Genomic DNA, 19,768 nt, shown 5'->3' with positions numbered 1-19,768 from the left:
GATGTCTTCTTTAGAGAAGTATCTATTCATGTTTTCTGCCCATTTCTTCACTGGATTATTTGTTTTTCCAGTGTGGAGTTTGGTGAGTTCTTTATAGATTTTGGATACTAGCCCTTTGTCCGATATGTCATTTGCAAATATCTTTTCCCATTCCGTTGGTTGCCTTTTAGTTTTGTTGATTGTTTCCTTTGCAGTGCAGAAGGTTTTTATCTTCATGAGGTCCCAATAGTTCATTTTTGCTTTTAATTTCCTTGCCTTCGGGGATGTGTCAAGTAAGAAATTGCTGCGGCTGAGGTCAGAGAGATTTTTCCCTGCTTTCTCCTCTAGGGTTTTGATGGTTTCCGGTCTCACATTCAGGTCCTTTATCCATTTGGAGTTTGTTTTTGTGCATGGTGTAAGAAAGTAGTCTAGTGTCATCCTTCTGCATGTTGCTGTCCAGTTCTCCCAGCACCATTTGTTAAAGAGACTGTCTTTTATCCATTGGATATTCTTTCCTGCTTTGTCAAAGATGAGTTGGCCATACTTTTGTGGGTCTAGTTCTGGGGTTTCTATTCTATTCCATTGGTCTATGTGTCTGTTTTTGTGCCAATACCATACTGTGTTGATGATTACAGCTTTGTAGTAGAGGCTACAGTCTGAGATTGTGATGTCTCCTGCTTTGGTCTTCTTCTTCGAAATTACTTTGGCTATTTGGGGTCTTTTTTGGTTCCATACAAATTTTAGGATTGCTTGTTCTAGCTGCGAGAAGAATGCTGGTGCAATTTTGATTGAGATTGCATTGAATGTGTAGGTAGCTTTGGGTAGTATTGACATTTTGACAATATTTATTCTTCCAATCCATGAGCACAGAATGTTTTTCCATTTCTTTATATCTTCTTCAATTTTCATCATAAGCTTTCTGTAGTTTTCAGCCTACAGATCTGTTACATCTTTGGTTAGGTTTATTCCTAGGTAGTTTATGCTTCTTGGTGCAATTGTGAAGGGGATCAGTTTCTTTATTTGTCTTTCTGTTGCTTCATTATTAGTGTATAAGAATGCAACATTTTTAATGTGATACACAGCTAAAGTGTGTTTTATACCATAAATAATATTGTTATTCAACAATGACTACATAAACTTTGTAAAACCATATGTCAAATTAATTATAATCCCAGAAGGTTATTAAAATACTCTGACTGAAAGTTATATAAATAAGAGGATCTGAAAGTAAAATTTATTCATTAACTTTACTTTGTAATGTGGCAGGGACACCCCATTATAAAAAGGCTATTTTGCCTGACTCTTTTTCCTGAAACTCTCTTGAATCCTTATAGCTTGCAATAATATGTCAGTATTATTTTGTGATTTTTTTAGTAATAGAGGTTGGGGAATTTTCAAAAACCCTGACACTGAATAATATTCTTTAAAATTAAATTTTATAGACTTTTAGAATAGAAGCAGGTGTGTTATTTGGATACTAATTTATAAGGAAATAAAATTAAAGTATTTTTCACCATCACACAAGTTTGAGTCCTAGCTTTCCCTTTCATGAATCCTTTGAAAACAACTGATTCTCTGGGATACCTTATGCTTTCTGGTGTCTTCCGTTTGGAGTCAGCTACCAGATCATTTTCCATGTGTCATTTAAATGACCAACTTACATCAAGGTTACAGTAAGATTGTATAATCTTTGTGGTCCATTAGCTAGAAGGCCAAATTAAATGCCTTCAACAATAGATTGTTAGTTAATGACTTTCCTATCTGGTTTTGTCAATTTCAACACAACATATTCTCTCCTTTTTGGACCCTTCACATAATATCTTTCCAGCTTAAGTCTCACTTTGCTTTTAGTAATAAATCAAGGTTACTCCTTCTCTGCTTTCTGACAAGTCAATTCTAATCAAGGGCTCTTGGGAATGAGAAAATAGAAACAGTTTGTTGTGAGTTGTTGCAATAAATTATTGGACTTAATTTCTTTTCTTACCAAATTTAAAATTGTATTAGGCTTATCTTACCATTGTGTGGTATGATCTTTACAACGGAAGAAAATCCTTAGTTGATGGAGAAGATTAACTTGAATTCATCTACATCTTTATTTGAGGACTCATTGTTTCTTCATTATAGCAGGACAAGCTTGCAAGGATGTCATAAGTGAAAAGTCACACAGTATGTACATGAACTAACACTGCATTTCAAAACAAAATGTGTTAAAATAATATGGTTACTTTGTTGGTGACCTGGATGATAGAGAGACAACATTCCTCTGAGAACTCTCACTTGTTTTTTTCCATTGAGGTATAATTGACATGCATTATTATAAGAGTTTCAGGTGTACAACATAGTGATTCAACATTTGTATACATTGTGAAATGATAATTACAGTAAATCTAGTACCATCTGTCACCATACAAAGTTAATGCAATGTTATTGACTATATTCCCCATACTATACATCACTTCCCATGACTTACTTATTTTATAACTGGAAGTTTGTAGTTCTTGATTCCCTTCACCTATTTCTTGCTCTCAGCACCAGTTTGCTCTGGTAACCACCAATCTCTTTTCTGTATCTGTAAGTCTAGGTTTTGTTCTGTTTGTTTTGTTTTAGATTCCATGTGTTAGTGAAATCATGTGGTATATGTCTTTCTCCATCTGACTTATTTAACTTGGCATAATACTCTCAATATCCATCCATCTTATAGCAAATGATAAGATTTCATTCTTTTATATGCCAGTAATATTCCTTTGTATATACATATTACAGTTTCTTTATCCACTGATTTGTTGATGGACATGTAGGTTGTTTCCATATCTTGGCCGTTATGAGTAATAATGCAATGCACATAAGGTGCATATATTTTTGAATTAGTATTTTATTTTTCTTTAAATAGTACCTAGTAGTAGAATTGTTTGATCATATGGTAGCTCTGTCTTTAGTTTTTTTATGAACCTCTATAATATTTTTCATAATGGCTGCACCAATTTATATTCTCACTAACAGTGCACAAGGATTACCTTTTCCACACATCCTTGCCAACACTTGTTATTTTTTTCTCTTTTTGATAATGGCCTTTCTGACGTGTGTAAGGTGGTATCTCATTGTGGTTTGATTTTCATTTCATTGATGACTAGTGATATTGAACATCTTTTTATATGCCTGTTGGCCATCTGCATTTTTTTTTGGAAAATGTCAATTTGGATCCACTGCTTATTTTTTTGTATTTTTTATAAAGTTTATTTATTTTAAGAGAGAGAGAGAGAGAGAGCATGAGCAGGGGAGAGACAGAGAGGGAGAGAGAGAATCCCAAGCAGGCTCTGCACTGTCAGTGCAGAGACCATCATGGGGCTTGAACTTATGAACTGTGAGATCATGATCTAGGCTGAAACCAAGAGTTGGATGCTTAACTGACTGAGCCACCCAGGCACCCCTGCTTATTTTTTAATTGAATTGTTTGGAGTTTTTTGTTATATAATTCAATATGTATGCTTTATATATTTTGGATATTAATCCCTTATTGGATATATGATTTACAAACATCTTCTCCCACTCAGTAGATTGTCTTCATTTTGTTGATATTTTTTTTTTGTTTGCTATGCAGAAGCTTTTTAGTTTGACATAGTCTCTTTTGCTCATTCATTTATTTTAATTTTGCTTTTGTTTCCTTTGTCTTTTGATTCACATCTAAAAATAAAATCATTCAGGTCAATGTCAATGAGTTTGCAACATATGTTTTCTTGTAGCAGTTTTATGCTTTTGGTCTTACATTCAAGTATTTAATCCATTTTGAGTTTACTTTTTATATATGGTGTAAGAAAATAGTCCAGTTTCATTCCTTTGCATGTAGCTGTCCAGTTTTTCCAACACCTTTTATTGAAGAGACTGTCTGTGGTTTTATTTTGAGGCTCTCCATTCTGTTCTGTTGATATATGTGTCTGTTTTTATGCCAGTACCATTTTGTTTAGATTACTATAGCTTTGTAATATAGTTTGAAATCAGAGAGTGTGATACCTCCAACTTTGTATTTACTTCTCAAGCTTGTTTTGGCTATTGGGGGGTCTTTTGTGGTTTTGTATTAATTTCAGAATTATTTCGTCTAGTTTTGTGAAAAATACCATTGGAGTTTTGATAGAGATTGCATTGAATCTTTAGATTGCTTTGGGTAATATAGGCATTTTAACAATACTAATTCTTTCAGTCCATGAACTTTAATATCTTTCTGTTTGTGTCTTCTTCAGTTTGTTTCATTAATGTCTTATAATTTTCAATGTACAGGTGTTTCCCCTCCTTTGTTAAATTTGGTTTTAGGTATTTTATTCTTTTTGATGGGATTTGGATGGGATTGTTTTCTTCATTTCTTTCTCTGGTAATTTGTTATTAGTGAATATAAACAACAATTTTTCTTTTTAAATTTTTTAATGTTTATTTTTGAGAGACAGAGTGTGAGCAGGGGAGGGGCAGAGAGAGAAGAAAACACAGAATCTGGAGGAGGCTCTATGCTCTGAGCTATCAGCACAGAGCCTAACATGGGGCTCGAACACACGAACTGTGAGATCATGACCTGAGCTGAAGTTGAACACTTAACTGACTGAGCCAATCAGGCACCCCTAAACAACATATTTTTCATATTAATTTTATATCCTGAAACCTTACTGAGTTCATTTATTAGTTGTAACAGTTTTTTGTTGGAGTCTTTAGGGTTTTCTATATAGTATTGTGTCTTCTGCAGATAGTAACAGTTGTACTTCTTTCTTTCCAGTTTAGATGCTTTTTAGTTCTCTTGCCTGATTGTTGTGGATAGGATTTCCAATACTAAGTTGGATAAAGGTGGGAAGAGTGAGCATTCTTGTCTGTTATGGTCTTAGAGCAAAAGCTTTGAACTTTACACCATTCAGTATGATGTTAGCTGTGGGCTTGTCAATGAGACCTGTAGTATGTTGAGATACATTCCTTCTATATGCATTTTTTTAGAGTTTTTATCATAAAAAGTTAGAGAACTTTATGGAATACTTTGCATTTATTGAGATGATCATATAATTTTTATTTTTCAGTTTGTTAATGTGGTGTATTTCATTGATTTGTAGATGTTGAAAAAATCCTTGCATTTGTGGGATAAATGCCATTTGATCACGATGAATGATCCTTTTAATGTATAGTTGAATTCAATTTGCCAATATTTTGTTAAGGATATTTGCATCTATGTTCATCATAAATATCAACCTGTAATGTTTTCTTTGTGTGTATCCTTGTGTGGTTCAGGTAACAGGGTAATGGTCACCTCCTGAAATGAGTTTGGAAGATGTTCCTTCTCATCAATTTTTTTGGAAGAGTTTGGGAATGATATGTATCAAAGCTTTCAGTGGTTGGTAGAATTAACCAGTGAAGCCATCTGATCCTGGACTTTTGTTTATGGGGAGTTTTCTGATTACTGACTCAGTGTCCTTACTAGTAGATAGTCTGCTCAGATTTTCTATTTTTCCAGGATTCAGTGTTAGAAAATTGTGAGTCTGTGTTAATTTATCCATTTCTTCTAGCTTGTCCATTTTGTTGGCATACAGTTGTTCATAGTAGTCTTATGATCTTTTGCTATTTCTATGGAATCAGTTGAAACTTCTCTTTTATTTATGATTCATTTATTTGAGCTGTCTCTCTCTTCTATTTCCTTTTTTTAGTCTATTTCATTTATTTCTACTTCGAACTCTATTATTCTCTTATAGAACTTCTAATAACTTGTGATTTTTTATGTTCTTATTTTTGTAATTTCTTTAGGGGTGATATTAAGCTGTCTACTAGGGATTTTTCTTGTTTCTTGAGGTAGCCCTGTATTGCCATGAACTTCAATCTTAGAACCACTTGTAAGGCATCTCATAAATTTTGATATGTCATATTTCTGTCTTCATTTGCTCCAGGTATTTTGTTTTTATTTCTTCTTTGTTTTTTCTATGACGCAGTAGTTTTTCAGTATCATGTTGTTTAATTTCCATTCTTTTATATTTTTTTCCATTTTCTTCTTGTAATTGATTTCTAGTTTCATAGCTTTGTGGTTCAAAAAAATGCTTGATAAGATTTCAGTCTTCTTTAATTTATTGAGACTTGTTTGTGGCCTAACATGATGTATCCTGGAGAATATCCCATGTACATTTGACAAAAATGTGTATCTTGCTGCTTTGGATGGAATGTTTTGTATATATCTATTAAGTTCATCTGGTCTAATATGTCATTTAAGACCAATATTTCCTTATTGGTTTTTTTTGTTTAATTAATCTATCCAATGATATAAGTGGGGTGTTAAAGTACTCTACTATTATTTTATTGCTGTAGATTTCTTCTTTATAAATGTTACATCCTTTTGCCGAGTTGACTCCTTTATTATTGGGTAGTGCCCCTCTTTGTCTTTTATTACAGTCTTTGTTCTAATGCTTCTTTTTTTATATATGTATGACTGTAGCTATGCCAACTTTATTTTTATTTTAAGTTTATTTATTTTTGAAGGAGAGAGAGAATGCAAGCAGGGAGGAACAGAGAGAGAGGGAGAGAGAGAGAGAGGAGAGAGAGAGAATCCCAAGCAGGCTCTGCACTGAGAGTGCTGAGAGCATAGAGCCTGATGTGGGGCTTGAACACACCAACTGGGAGATCATAACCTGAGCCTAAATCAAGAGTTGGACACTTAACAGACTGAGCCACCCAGGTGCCCCCCATGCGATATCTTTTTTTATACCTTCACTTTCAATCCATGTGTCCTTACTTTTGAAGTGAATCTCTCATAGGCAGTATAAAGATGCATCTTACTTTTTACCCATTCATCTACTCTATGTCTTTTGATTGGAGAAATTAATCTACTTATATTTAAAGTAATTATGATAGGTATGTACTTACTGCTACTGATTTATTGCTTTTTTCAAGTTGTTTAAGTATTTCCCCCCTGAGTCTCTTTTCTACTCTATCTGTCCTCTTTTGTGGTTTGTTGGCTTCCTTTAATGTTATGTTTAGATTGCTTCCTCATTTTCTTTGGTGTATTTACTCTATGTTTTTGATTTGTGGTTATTTTAAGGTTCACATATATCATCCTATGTATATTACACTTTTTTAAGTTGTAGCGAAGTAAGTTTAAATGCATTCTAAATCTCTACCTTTTTACTCTCCCCAGCAAACTTTATATTTTTAATGTCACATTTTATATCTTTTTATTTTGTGTATTAGCTATTATTTTTTTCAAATTTTAGTACTTTAGCTTTGGCCAGTCCACTACCTTTAATATATTTACCTTTTCCAGTAAGATTTTTACCTTTGTACGTTTTCCTTTTATTAATCAGTGTCATTTCTTTTCAGCTTGAGAAGTTCCTTTAATATTTTTTGTAAGATCAGTTTTGTAATGCTGAACATTTTTGGCTTTTGTTTGTATTGAAAGCCCTTTTTCTCTCTCTCAATTCTGAATGATAACCTTGCTGAGTAGGCTTTTCTTAGTTGGAAGTTTTTCTCCTAGCACTTTGAATATGTCATGTCGCTTCTTTTTGTCTTACAGTTTCTCCTGAGAAATTTCCTGATATTCTCATGGGATTTCCTTTGTATGTAGCAATTTGCTTTTTTCTCTTGCTACTTTTAAGATTCTCTGTTTATCTTTAAGTATATATTTTTTATTTTCTTAATGTTTACTTATTTTTGAGAGGGAGGGCAGAGAGAAAGGGAGACAGAATCTGAAGCAGACTTCAGGCTCTGAGCTGTCAGCACAAGCCTGACGCAGGGCTTAAACTCACTGACCGCAAGATCATGACCTGAGCCAAAGTCAGACACTTAACCGACTGAGCCACTGAGGTGCCCCAATCTTTAAGTATATTTTAATTATAATTATAATTTTAATTATAATGTGTCTTGGTGTGGCTCTTCTTGGATTCATCTAAATTGGAAATCTCTCAGCTTCTTGGACCTAGGTGTCTTTTAGGGAACTTTATATCTTCTTCCCCTTTTTCTTTTCTCCTCTGCCAGTGCCTTCATCTCCAGAGAGAGTTACCACTATCCCCTTCCCCTCTGGAAGTTGCTTTTAGATTAGTAAATAAATCTCTTCACCTCTGAGAGAAGTGTTCAAATTGCTATTTTTTTCATTGGGTTTCAGGATGAGTGGGACTGCATTCCTTTAAAGAGGAAATCTCAATTTTTTATATCATTTTGGGTCCCTTGGACTTCAGACACTCTGTTTTTCTAAATTAGATGTTTTAGGGGTTCATCTCAGTGGTGTGAATCCCAGGAGTTGAGGTGCTTGATGTGGGACACCAGCCCTTCACTCATTTAGGGGAAGCACTGAACTGGTGAGAAGCCTCCCTTTTATATGTTGCTGCAACAGGGGTAGGTTTTTTGTTGAGACCATATCTGCTCTCCTGCCTGCCTCAATATAGTCTTTTTACCCTTTGTGGAGAATAACATCATCTAGTATTTCGATATTTTTCAGAGGGAAATGATTCGTATATAACTTTAGATTTTGTCTGTCCATGGGAGGGGGTGAGTGCAGAATCTTCCTATTCCACCATCTTGCAGAAGTCCCCCTTTTCAACCCTCATTTGTTTTTAATGAAGTTCCTTCCTCCTCTTCCCAAAGTAAAATTGTTTGGTTGGTTTTGTTTGTGTGTTTTGTTTTGTTTTGTTTTGTTTTGTTTTGTTTTGTTTTTTTAAGACATAGCATAGATTAGAATGGCATCAAATGCATTTTAAGTGATTTGTGGAGTTTAAAAAAGGAATGTATCTTTTATACTTCAATTATACTTTACAAAATAATGGCTTCAAATATATCTGTCAAATCATAAATTAGTCTTGTAATGGAACTACGAAGAAAAGCTCTTTCTCTTTTTTTTTTTAAGTTGGCCTCAGTGCAAGAAACTTTATAAAATTTTGTATTCATAAGTCAGTGGATGGTTTACTTGAAATTACCCAACTGTCAGTGTTGTTATGAAGACAAGCAAAACACAAACAACGTATTAATTGACTGCCAATGAAAAGAAAAAGTATAATGTGCAAAATGCTATTCTTTAAAACTACTAAACTATTGATATGAGTACTTAAGTTGAACATGAAGTAGAACATGATGTAAATACTTTTATTTATTTTAGTTTGATAAAACAGTGATTGATTTTTGACCTTTAAAGAAATATGGATCTATTTTTCAACCAAATTAAGGAAAGGTTAGGAAAGCAGACTCAAATAGTATGATACTTTTCAAATTTGGTTTTCCTATAATTTATAAGTTATTTTGAAAATATCAACTTTGTAGTCTGCCATTATTGGTTAAATCCATACCTTATACTTTTCTATTTGAACATGGGCATATGGAACCTAGAGAATGTAATAGAAAAGAAATAAGTCACACAAAGGATAGCCTGCAGTAGAATCAGGAGACCACCTGCTTTTTTGTTGTTGTTCTGTCTTGTCATTATTATTCAATACCTTGCTATCCCCACATTTCCAGTCACCTTGCTTCAGACACTTTTGTGTGCCTGTGGGACAAATAGGCTGTGGGTGATTCTGACTCCCTAGGAAGCAGTTTTTCCTAGTTCAATTAGATATAACAATATTACCTCAATAAAGTAACATGGAAATAATAGTTTGGTGTGGATTTTCTTTTCAATTCATGAGGGTTTTAAAATTTTTCTACACAAATGTAGCCCTTAATATTGCTGGTCCAGCAAATTATGAATTTTTGGAAATATATTAGAATTGTTAGAATATATAACAATTATGGAATTGTTATCTGAAAACATTGTTTGGTTTTCACAATAAACATTCTATGAGACTATTCATTTTAATATATATCAAATATACTGTTTTATGTGGCATATACTTCTTGGCATTGCATGTTTAATTTTGTTTTTATACTTTTAGTTAAGAATGGGACTCACAAATGGAATTCCAGAGTAAATCAGATGACTCACTGAGAATCAAACTACACTTTAGATTTTTTTTAATTGTATTTCCCAGTAGATTTTTTATATCACCTTTCATTTGATATAACCCAGTTCTTGTCTTACCATCATACTGTATCCATCATCATACACTACTTTTATTTCTATATTTTACTGGTTAGACACAATTCATATCAAATTGATCAGTGTCTAAAGTACAATAAAAATACAATAATGCAATTCCAATAGCCAGGTATTATAAGCCTACATTAAGAGACATTTTATAATTATGTAAATTACATCAACATTTATATTTTGCTTGAATACTACAGTGTATTTGTTGGAAAATTGGAAATGAAGGAGGAACAATGCTTACTTGAGTTAATTGTGATTTAATAAGACAAATCTTATTTCCATCATAACTTCATTTTGAATGTGGAGGTCACTAAAAGCTTAAAGTTTTGCCTTCTACAAGCATATAGGGGAAAATATAGAAACATGTTTATAATATAAAATAGAGTATTGCATGTTCTCTCAAATAATATATTTTTGAGGTACATTTCAATTGTCAAGTAGAAGAGTAGAGACAAAGAAAAAGAGTAAGTATTATTCTCAAATTAAAACCATTATCAAAAAAATACATAAACTGAAATGTGAGATTGGATATACTCTGTGTATGTTGATTGTTTTATAAGTAAGATAATCAAATGACTAATATACTATAAAGAGTGAGCAAGGACATTATTAATAATTAATTCAGTGCATCAGGCACAAACCAGGATTATCCCAGGCAAACTGGGTTGTATAAAAATTCAGTGTAGTAAGTTCCCACTAGGTAAGGATTCAGTTAATGAAACAAACATTGGTTGAGCATTGATTAGAATTAAGTGTTGTTATAGGCTACTTCTGAACGTAGGGCCTGAGAAACTGCAGTGTTTCTCAGGAAATAACATAAGCCAACAACTAAAATTTTGTAGCAAACTTAATAAGACATGTTGCATTTCCATTAGGGTCTTTGGACTGATAATTCAATCTTCATTAGTTTCTGGTTTTAGAGGTGATTAGACCTTAGTACAAAGGAAAGGATCAGGCAGGGGGAAATGTGGAGTTACAAAAGTATACTATACTTGCATAGCATTTCAGTGCATTTTTGTAATATTTCACTGTAAAATGTTGACAAACCATCCTGGAGACATGTAAACTAGGTAATATTTTTCCCATTTCAGACATAAAGAAACTAAGGGTCAAAGTGATTGAAAAATAGTTAACATTAAGCAAACTTCTGTTGCCCTGGACAGTGTTAGGTACTTCACTTAGAATTTAACTAATCTGCAAAATAACACTTCAGGTGGATGTTATCCTGTCTATTCTTTGCAACCCAGGGCTCCATGAAATTAGTAACTTCCCCAAATTCACATTTAATAAAGGTAGATCTAGAATACAATGCCAGTGCTTTAATTTCCATCATTTCTCAGACTCTCATATGCCCCAGATAATGTTGTCATCCATACAAACCCATTGTAAATGGAGGTTTTCTGGCTGCAAGTTCAGAGTTTTGGACTTTCTTAGTTTAGCAACATTTATCTCAGTCACTGTACCTCACAACTCACAAAATGAGGTTCTGTGTGAAGAAGGTTCTGTGCTTCTGTATGAAGCAGCTATATTAAAATAGGTTGTTAAGATGAATGCATGTAGCTTAGTTGTTTCTTTTGTTTATGCATGTTACTAGAAAGCCTTTATTTTATTTATTATTTTTCTGGCCAGTTAAGAATTATTGTATATACAGGGCCCAGGTTTTGTGGGGCATAAGATGATAAATTTGGGGTTCCTTCTATAATAAAAAATCACAAAAAAACACTACTATAACATTTAGATACAGTGTTTTGAAAGGAGCCCAGGCTATGAGGGGCCATGAAGCTTAAGATTATATCTTAAGTTTTATTTTAATTTGGAAAGCCTCAGCCTGATTTGATGATAGCTCGTCTATAAGTAAATTTAGGAATGAGCCTAGCACATTTATGATACAGATTGACAAAGTGGTCAATAAAATCTGTCAGTTCAGGTACCTAATCTAAAACGAAGATAAACTACCATGATAATGAATAATAAACAATATTTATGGCTAATCCCTTTTGCAGGTCATTTATAAATAAAATATGGATTAGAGAATAACTTTTAGATTAATTACATCTCAATCTTGCCTTATTGTCCCAAACTTGAATCATCTTTGAATAAAATTTCTCAAATACTACTCCTATTTATTGCCAGAATTACTGGTGTTTTGTGAATACAGTTTGTACAAAAAAATAATAATTATTTCTGGGAAAAATACAATGTACATGAAAAATGTACACTGAACAGTAATAACATCAATAATTTGTACCATAGTGAAATGTAGCTCTTGTGGATGCAAATACAAGTAATATCTGTTAAGGCTTGATTTGTGTCTCTCCTTTTGTTCTTAATGCAGTGGTTAATAGAAAAGAACAACGTCTTGATAGATTTCACTACATATCTGACATTACTCTCCAAAATACTTTAGAAATCTATTAAGACTACTCAGTGCTGGCACAATGATTGATAATAAAACTGTAGGACTAGATATATTGCTAGATGACTTTTATCACAATATTTTAGTTTATTTTAAAACTACTTATCACTATCTAGACCTTTAAGACATAAAAATAAGTTTCCAAGATTTGGGCAATAACTTTGAAATGTACCAGAATTATATACTTGTTAAGATTATTTACTATGACTTTTTTTCCCCTGAATTTTTTTTTCTTAAGTCCAAATACATACTCTTGCGGTCAGCTTACAGTTTAGAATGATGTATTTTTATTGGTTTGAGTTTTAACAACTTAAAAATACATATTTTCATAAATATATTTGATGACTAGAAGTATAAAAAAGTAGAAAACAGTGATATTATAATAATATGGATCGCTTGTAAGAGGCATGAGTTAAGATGTAAATAACCCAGAGAGAATTCACATGGTGGAGCAGCATGGAGACCCTGAACTCTTCTCATCCCGGAAATGCAGCCAGATCAGCATCAAACCATTTTGCACACCTAGGAAATTGATCTGAGGATAAACACAACAATCTGCATAACTTTAGGCACATACCTCAGCAGGTACATGGTGTGGAAAGGTTAACTGGGGGAGAGGAAAGCTGTAGAGGGTAGGGAGCTGTTTTTGCAGAGAGAGAACAGACAAAGAGAAAGGGGGAGAGTGGTGTGCTGGGATCATGCAAGAAAAGCAGTCCTCTAAAAGTAGCTTTTAGAGAGAAAGAGAGAGAGAGAGAGAGAGTGAAAACAGTCTCAGGGGACTGAACAAGAAATCTGTTCCCCAAAACCATTGATAGAAAGAAAGTTGAAGGTTTTGATACCATTAAGATTCTATAAACAGTGGAGCACAGCAGAAATTCTAGAGCTCAGTGCCTGGTGGTGCTCTGCTGAGGAAATAAGGTGAATCACCAGGAGCAGGCAGTGTGGTCTGAGAGGTCCATTTGCCACACGAGGAGAAGCAGTTCCTTTGCTTGGAGAACATTTGGTAGAGGCAATACAGCCTCCCCACAGGCAAAGATCCCAGCAGACCCTGGAGAGCAGCCACATTTGCTGGCATTGGGACAAAGACACCAGAGTGTGGTGAAAACTAGCACCAGCTGTGTGGTGTGGTTGCCATCATCTCTGAACCTCTACTGCTGCACGCTGCACAATCACACAAACATTCTCTGGGCAAGCCGGCACCGGCCATTGCTCAGCAAGAACCTTCTTTAGAGAGTCCGCATGGGTCCAAGCCACGGGGGTCTCTGAAGTATGGGATTTTGAAACACAACCCCATCTGAGAGGAAACTCTGGAGGGAGATGCCACCTGGCATGTCCATGTTCACCTAGACATGGACAGGGCAGAGACAGGGAGTGGACAGAGGCCTAAGACAAATGAGGGGTGCTTGATCGCAGGTTGGTGAGAGTGCAAAATTCCTGTGCCAGAGACTAAGGACCTGGGTGAAGCCATTTCCACCTCTCCCACTGGCACATGCACACCATACTGATCCACCGCAATAACCTAATCAGTGCCGCCTAGTGGAGAATGGAGCCATTACACCAAGTCATGCCCAACTGTGCCCTCTGAGCTATTTTAGTATATAAATTTTGTTTTTATTTTTAAATTTTTTCTTACCTTTTTTTCTTTCCCTTTTTTCTCTATTAAGCTTCTTTCAATAAGCAGACTAAACCACACCTAGGATCTAGCTTCTTTTATTTGATTTTTTGTTTTGTTTTTAATTTTTTTAATTTTTATTTATTTTTTAAATTATTGTTTAAAATTTTTATTTATTACTTTATTCATTTTTGTCTTCTTCCAAAATGACAAAATGAAGGAATTCACCCCAAAAGAAAGAGGAGGAAAAATGACAGCCAGGGCCTTAATCAACACAGATATAAGCAAGATGTCTGAACTAGAAGTTAGAAGCATGATAATAAAAATACTAGTTGGGGTTGAAAAAAAACACAGAATCCCTTTCTGTGGAGATAAAAGAAATAAAATCTCATCAGGATGAAGTTAAAAATGCTATAACCAAGATAAAATCTTGAATGGATACCACAACAGCGAGGATGGATGAAGCAGAGCAGCGCATCAGCGATTTAGATGACAAAATTCTGGAGAATAGTGAAGCAGAAAAAAAGGGAAACAAAGGCAAAAGAGAACAATACAAGACTTAGAGAACTCAATGACTAATTAAAAAGAAATAACATCCTAGAGGCACCTGGATGGCTAAGTGTTCGACCCTTGCTTTCAGCTCAGGTTATGATCTCATGGTTTGTGAATGTAAGCCCAATATCAGGCTCTGCATTGCCAGTGTGGATCCTGCTTGGGATTCTTTCTCACTTCCTCTCTCTCTGACCCTCCCTGCTTGCTTTCTCATTCTCTCCAAGTAAATAAATAACCATTAAAAAAACAAACAAACAAACAAACAAAAAATCTGAGTCATAGGAGTCCCAGAAGATGAAGAGAGAAAAAAGTACAGAAGGTTTATAGTGGAAAACTGTCCTACTTGGGGGAAAGACACAGACATCAAAATCCAAGAATCACAGAGAACTCCCATTAGAGTCAACAAAAACTGACCACCACCAAGGCATATCATAGTCAAATTCACAAAATAGACAGACAAGGAAAGAATTATGAAAGTGCCAAGGGGAAAAAAAGTCCTTAACCTATAAGGGAAGACAGATCAGGTTTGCAGAGAAACTTGGCAGGCCAGAAAGGAGTGGCAGGATATATTCAATGGCTAAATTGGAAAAAATATACAGCCAAGAATTCTTTATCCAGCAAGGGTCTCATTCAAAATAGAATAAGAGATAAAGAGATTCCCAGACAAACAAAAACTAAAGGAGTTCATGACCACTAAAACGGTCCTGCAAGATATTTTAAGGGGGACCCTTTTGGTGGAGAAAAGATGAAACAAAATGAAAAGACCAAAAGCAACAAAGACTGAAAAGGACCAGATGGCATCATCAGAAACATCAACTCAACAGGCAACACAATGGCACTAAATACATATCTCTCAGTACTCACTCTAAATGTCAGTGGTCTCAGTGCTCCAATAAAAACACATAGGGTATCAGAATGGATAAGAAAAGAAGACCCATCTATATGCTGCTTATAAAAGACTCATTTTAGACCTAAAGACACCTGTAAATTGAAAGTAAGTGGATGGAGAACCATCTATCATGCTAATGGTCATCCAAAGAAAGCTGGTGTAGCCATACTTAAATCAGACAGACTAGATTTTGAACTAAAGACAGGAACAAGAAATGAAGAAGGACAATAAATCATATTTAAGGGGTCTGCCACCAAGAGGATCTAACATTTGTACATATTTATGCCCCCATTGTGAAAGAACTCAAATATATAAACCAATTAATCACAAACATGAAGAAACTCATTGGTAACATTACCATAATAGTAGGAACTTTGTAAATTTGGAAATTTTAAAAAACCATTAATACTTGGATATTAAAGAACATCCTGCTAAAGAATTAATGGGTTAACCAAGACAATAGAGAGGAAATTAAAAAGTACTTGGAAGCCAAGGAAAATGAAAACACGACAACCCCAAACCTCTGGGATACAGCAAAGGCAGTTATAAGAGGGAAGTATATAGAAATCCAGGCATTCTGAAAGAAGGAAGAAAGGTTCCAAATGATGAACCTAAACTTATACCTATGGGGCTGAAAAAAGAACAGCAAATAAAGCCCAAAAACCATCAGAAGAAGGGAAATAGTAAAGATTAGAGCAGAAATCAATGATATTAAAAAAAAAAGTAGAAGAGCTCAATGAAACCAAGAGCTGATTCTTTTAAACAGTTTACAAAATTGATAAAAACTTAGCCATATTGATCAAAAAGAAAAAGGAAAGGACCCAAATAATTAAAATCACAAATGAAAGAATAGAGATCACAACCAACACCACAGATATAGAAACAATAAGAGAATATTAGGAGCAATTATATGCCAACACACTGGGCAATCTGGAAGAAATGGACAGATTTCTAGAAATATAAAAACTACCAAAACTGGAAAAGGAAGAAATAGAAAATTTGAACAGACCCATAAACAGTAAAGAAACTGAATCAGTAATCAAAAATCTCCCAGCAAATAAGAATCTAGGGCTGGATGGCTTTCAAGGGGGAATTCTACCAAACATTTAAAGAAGAGTTAACACCTATTCTTTTGAAGCTGTTTCAGAAAATAGAAATGGGAGGAAAACTCCCGAACTCATACTACAAGGCCAGCATTACCTTGATTCCAAAACCAGACAAAGACCTCACTAAAAAGGAGAACTATAGACCAATTTCCCTGATCAACTGGGTGCAAAAATTCTGAGTAAGGTACTAGCCAACCGGATGCAACAATTCTTTAAAAGAATTATTCACCATGATCAAGTGGCATTTATTCCTGGGATGCAGGACTGGTTCAATATCCATGTATCGATGTGATACATTATATTAATAAAGGATAGGAATGACTCGATCCTCTCAATGGATGCTGAAAAATCATTTGACAAAATACAGCATCGTTTCTTGATAAAAACCCTCAAGAAAGTAGGGATAGAAGGACCATACCTCAAGATCATAAAGACCATATATGAAAGACCCACTGCTAATATCATCCTCAATGTGGAAAAATTGAATGCTTTCCTCCTTAGGCCAGGAACACGACAAGAATAGCCATTCTCACCACTGTTATGCAACAGTGTTTGAAGTTCTAGCTTCAGCAGTCAGACAGCACAAAGAAATTAAAAGGCATCCAAATTGGCAAGGAAGAAGTCAGACTTTCACTCTTTGCAGATGACATGACACTCTATGTAGAAAACAAAAAAGACTCCGTCAAAAAACTGCTATAACTGATACATGAATTCAGCAACATTGCAGTATATAAAATCAATGTACAGAAACCTGTTGCATTTCTATACAGTAATGAAACATCAGAAAGAGAAATCAAGGAATTGATCCCATTCACAATTGCACCAAAAAACATAAATTACCTAGGAATAAACCTAACCAAAGAGATGGAAAATCTATACACTTAAAATTATAGAAAGCTTATGAAACAAATTGAAGAGGACACAAAAAATGGAAAAACATTCCATACTCATGGATTGGAAGAACAGCCATTGTTAAAACGTCAATACTACCCAAAGCAATCTACATATTCAATGCAATGCCTATCAAAATGACACCAGCATTCTTCACAGAGCTTGAACAAATAATCCTAAAATTTGTATGGCACCAGAAAAGACCCTAGGTAGCCAAAGCAATCCTGAAAAAGAAAACCAAAGCTGGAGGCATCACAATTCTGGACTTAAAACTGTATTACAAAGCTGTAGTCATCAAGACAGTATGATACTGGCACAAGAAGACACACATAGATCAATGTAACAGAATAGAGAACCCAGAAATGGGTCCACAAACGTATGGCCAACTAATTTTTGAAAAAGCAGGAAAGAATATACAATGGAAAAAAAGACAGTCTCATCAGCAAATGGTGTTGGGAAAGCTGGGCAACGACATGCAGAAGAATGAACCTGGACCACTTTCTTATACTGTACACAAAAATAAACTCAAAATGGATGAAAGACCTAAATATAAGACAGGAATCCATCAAAATCCTAGAGGAGAAAACAAGCAACAACCTCTTTGACCTCGGCTTCAGCAACATCTTGCTTGACATGTCTCTGGAGGCAAAGGAAACAAAAGCAAAATGAACTGTTGGGACCTCATCAAGATAAAAAGCTTCTACACAGCAAAGTAAATCATCAGCAAAACTAAAGGCTCTGATGGAATGGGAGAAGATATTTGCAAATGACATATCAGATAAAAGGTTAGTAACCAAAATCTCTAAAGAAGTTATCAAACTCATTACTCAAAAAGCAAATAATCCAAGGGCGCCTGGGTGGCACAGTCGGTTAAGCGTCCGACTTCAGCCAGGTCACGAGTTCGAGCCCCGCATCAGGCTCTGGGCTGATGGCTCAGAGCCTGGAGCCTGTTTCCGATTCTGTGTCTCCCTCTCTCTGCCCCTCCCCCGTTCATGCTCTGTCTCTCTCTGTCCCAAAAATAAATAAACGTTGAAAAAAAAAGCAAATAATCCAGTTTGAAGAAATGGGCAAAAGACGTGAATAGACACTTTTTTCCAAAGAAGACATCCGGATGGCTAACAGACACATGAAAAAAATGCTTAGCATCACTCATCATCAGGAAAATACAAATCAAAACCACAATGAGATACTAACTCACACCTGTAATAATGGCTAAACTTAACAACTCAGGCAACAACAGATGTTGGCGAGGATGTGGAGAAAGGGGAACCCATTTGCACTGCTGGTGGGAATGCAAACTGGTGTAACAACTCTGGAAAATGGTATGGAGTTTCTTCAAGAAATTAAAAATATAGCTGCCCTACGATCCAGCAATTGAACTACTAGGTATTTATCCAAAGGATTCAAAAATGCTGAATTGAAGAGGTCCATGCAGGGGTGCCTGGGTGGCTCAGTCAGTTGAGCAACTGACTTCAGCTCAGGTCATGATCTCACAGCTTGTGAGTTCGAGCCCCATGTTGGGCTCTATGCTGACAGCTTGGAGCCTGGAGCCTGCTTCAGATTCTGTGTCTCCCTCTGTCTCTCTGCCCCTAACCCACTCACATTCTGTCTCTCTCTCAAAAATAAATAAACATTAAAAAAATTTAAAAGTATGAAGTGGTCCATGCATCCCAATGTTTGTAGCAGCACTATCAACAATAGCCAAAATATGGAAAGAGCCCAAATGTCCATCAACAGATGAATGGATAAATAAGATGTATATAGATTTGATGGAATATTACTCAGCAATGAAAAAAGAATGAAATCTTGCCACTTCCAACAACATGGATGGAATGAGAGTGTATTATTCTAAGCAAAATGTCAGTCAGAGAAAGACAAATGTCATATGATTTCACTTATAAGTGCAATTTAAGATACAAAACAGATCAATATAAGGGAAATGAAGCAAAAATAATATAAAGTCAGAGAGAGAGAGAAACCATGAGAGACTTCTAAATACAGGAAACAAACTGAGGGTTGCTGGTGGGGTGTTGGGTAGCGGGGAAGGACTGAAGGGGTGAGGGACATTAAGGAGGGCAATGGTTGGGATAAGCACTGGGTGTTGTATGTAAGTGATGAATCACCAAATTCTATACCTAAAAAATATACATATTTTGATTAAAAAATAAAAATAAAAATATTTAAACAACACATTTTTCTCTAAAGTGTAATGATAAATGAAATATTATAAGCACACAATAAAAGTTAATAGCTGAAGTAAAAAGGACTGTAGATACCTTTGGGGACCTGAAGTGTTGTAGGAATT

General features: G+C 34.9%; 1 protein-coding gene across 4 annotated transcripts in view; it reads left to right on the top strand.

The window, feature by feature from the left end:
- The window catches only part of DPYD (dihydropyrimidine dehydrogenase), an 869,175-nt gene that overhangs the window by 236,581 nt on the left and 612,826 nt on the right, over positions 1–19,768 (top strand). The gene's annotated exons all lie outside the window — the stretch shown is intronic.

The sequence above is a fragment of the Felis catus genome, chromosome C1 (genome assembly GCF_018350175.1).
Source record: "Felis catus isolate Fca126 chromosome C1, F.catus_Fca126_mat1.0, whole genome shotgun sequence".
Taxonomy (NCBI): Eukaryota; Metazoa; Chordata; class Mammalia; order Carnivora; family Felidae; genus Felis; species Felis catus.
The sequence above is the reverse complement of the archived record's forward strand: the minus strand, read 5'-3'. Positions and strand labels throughout refer to the sequence as shown.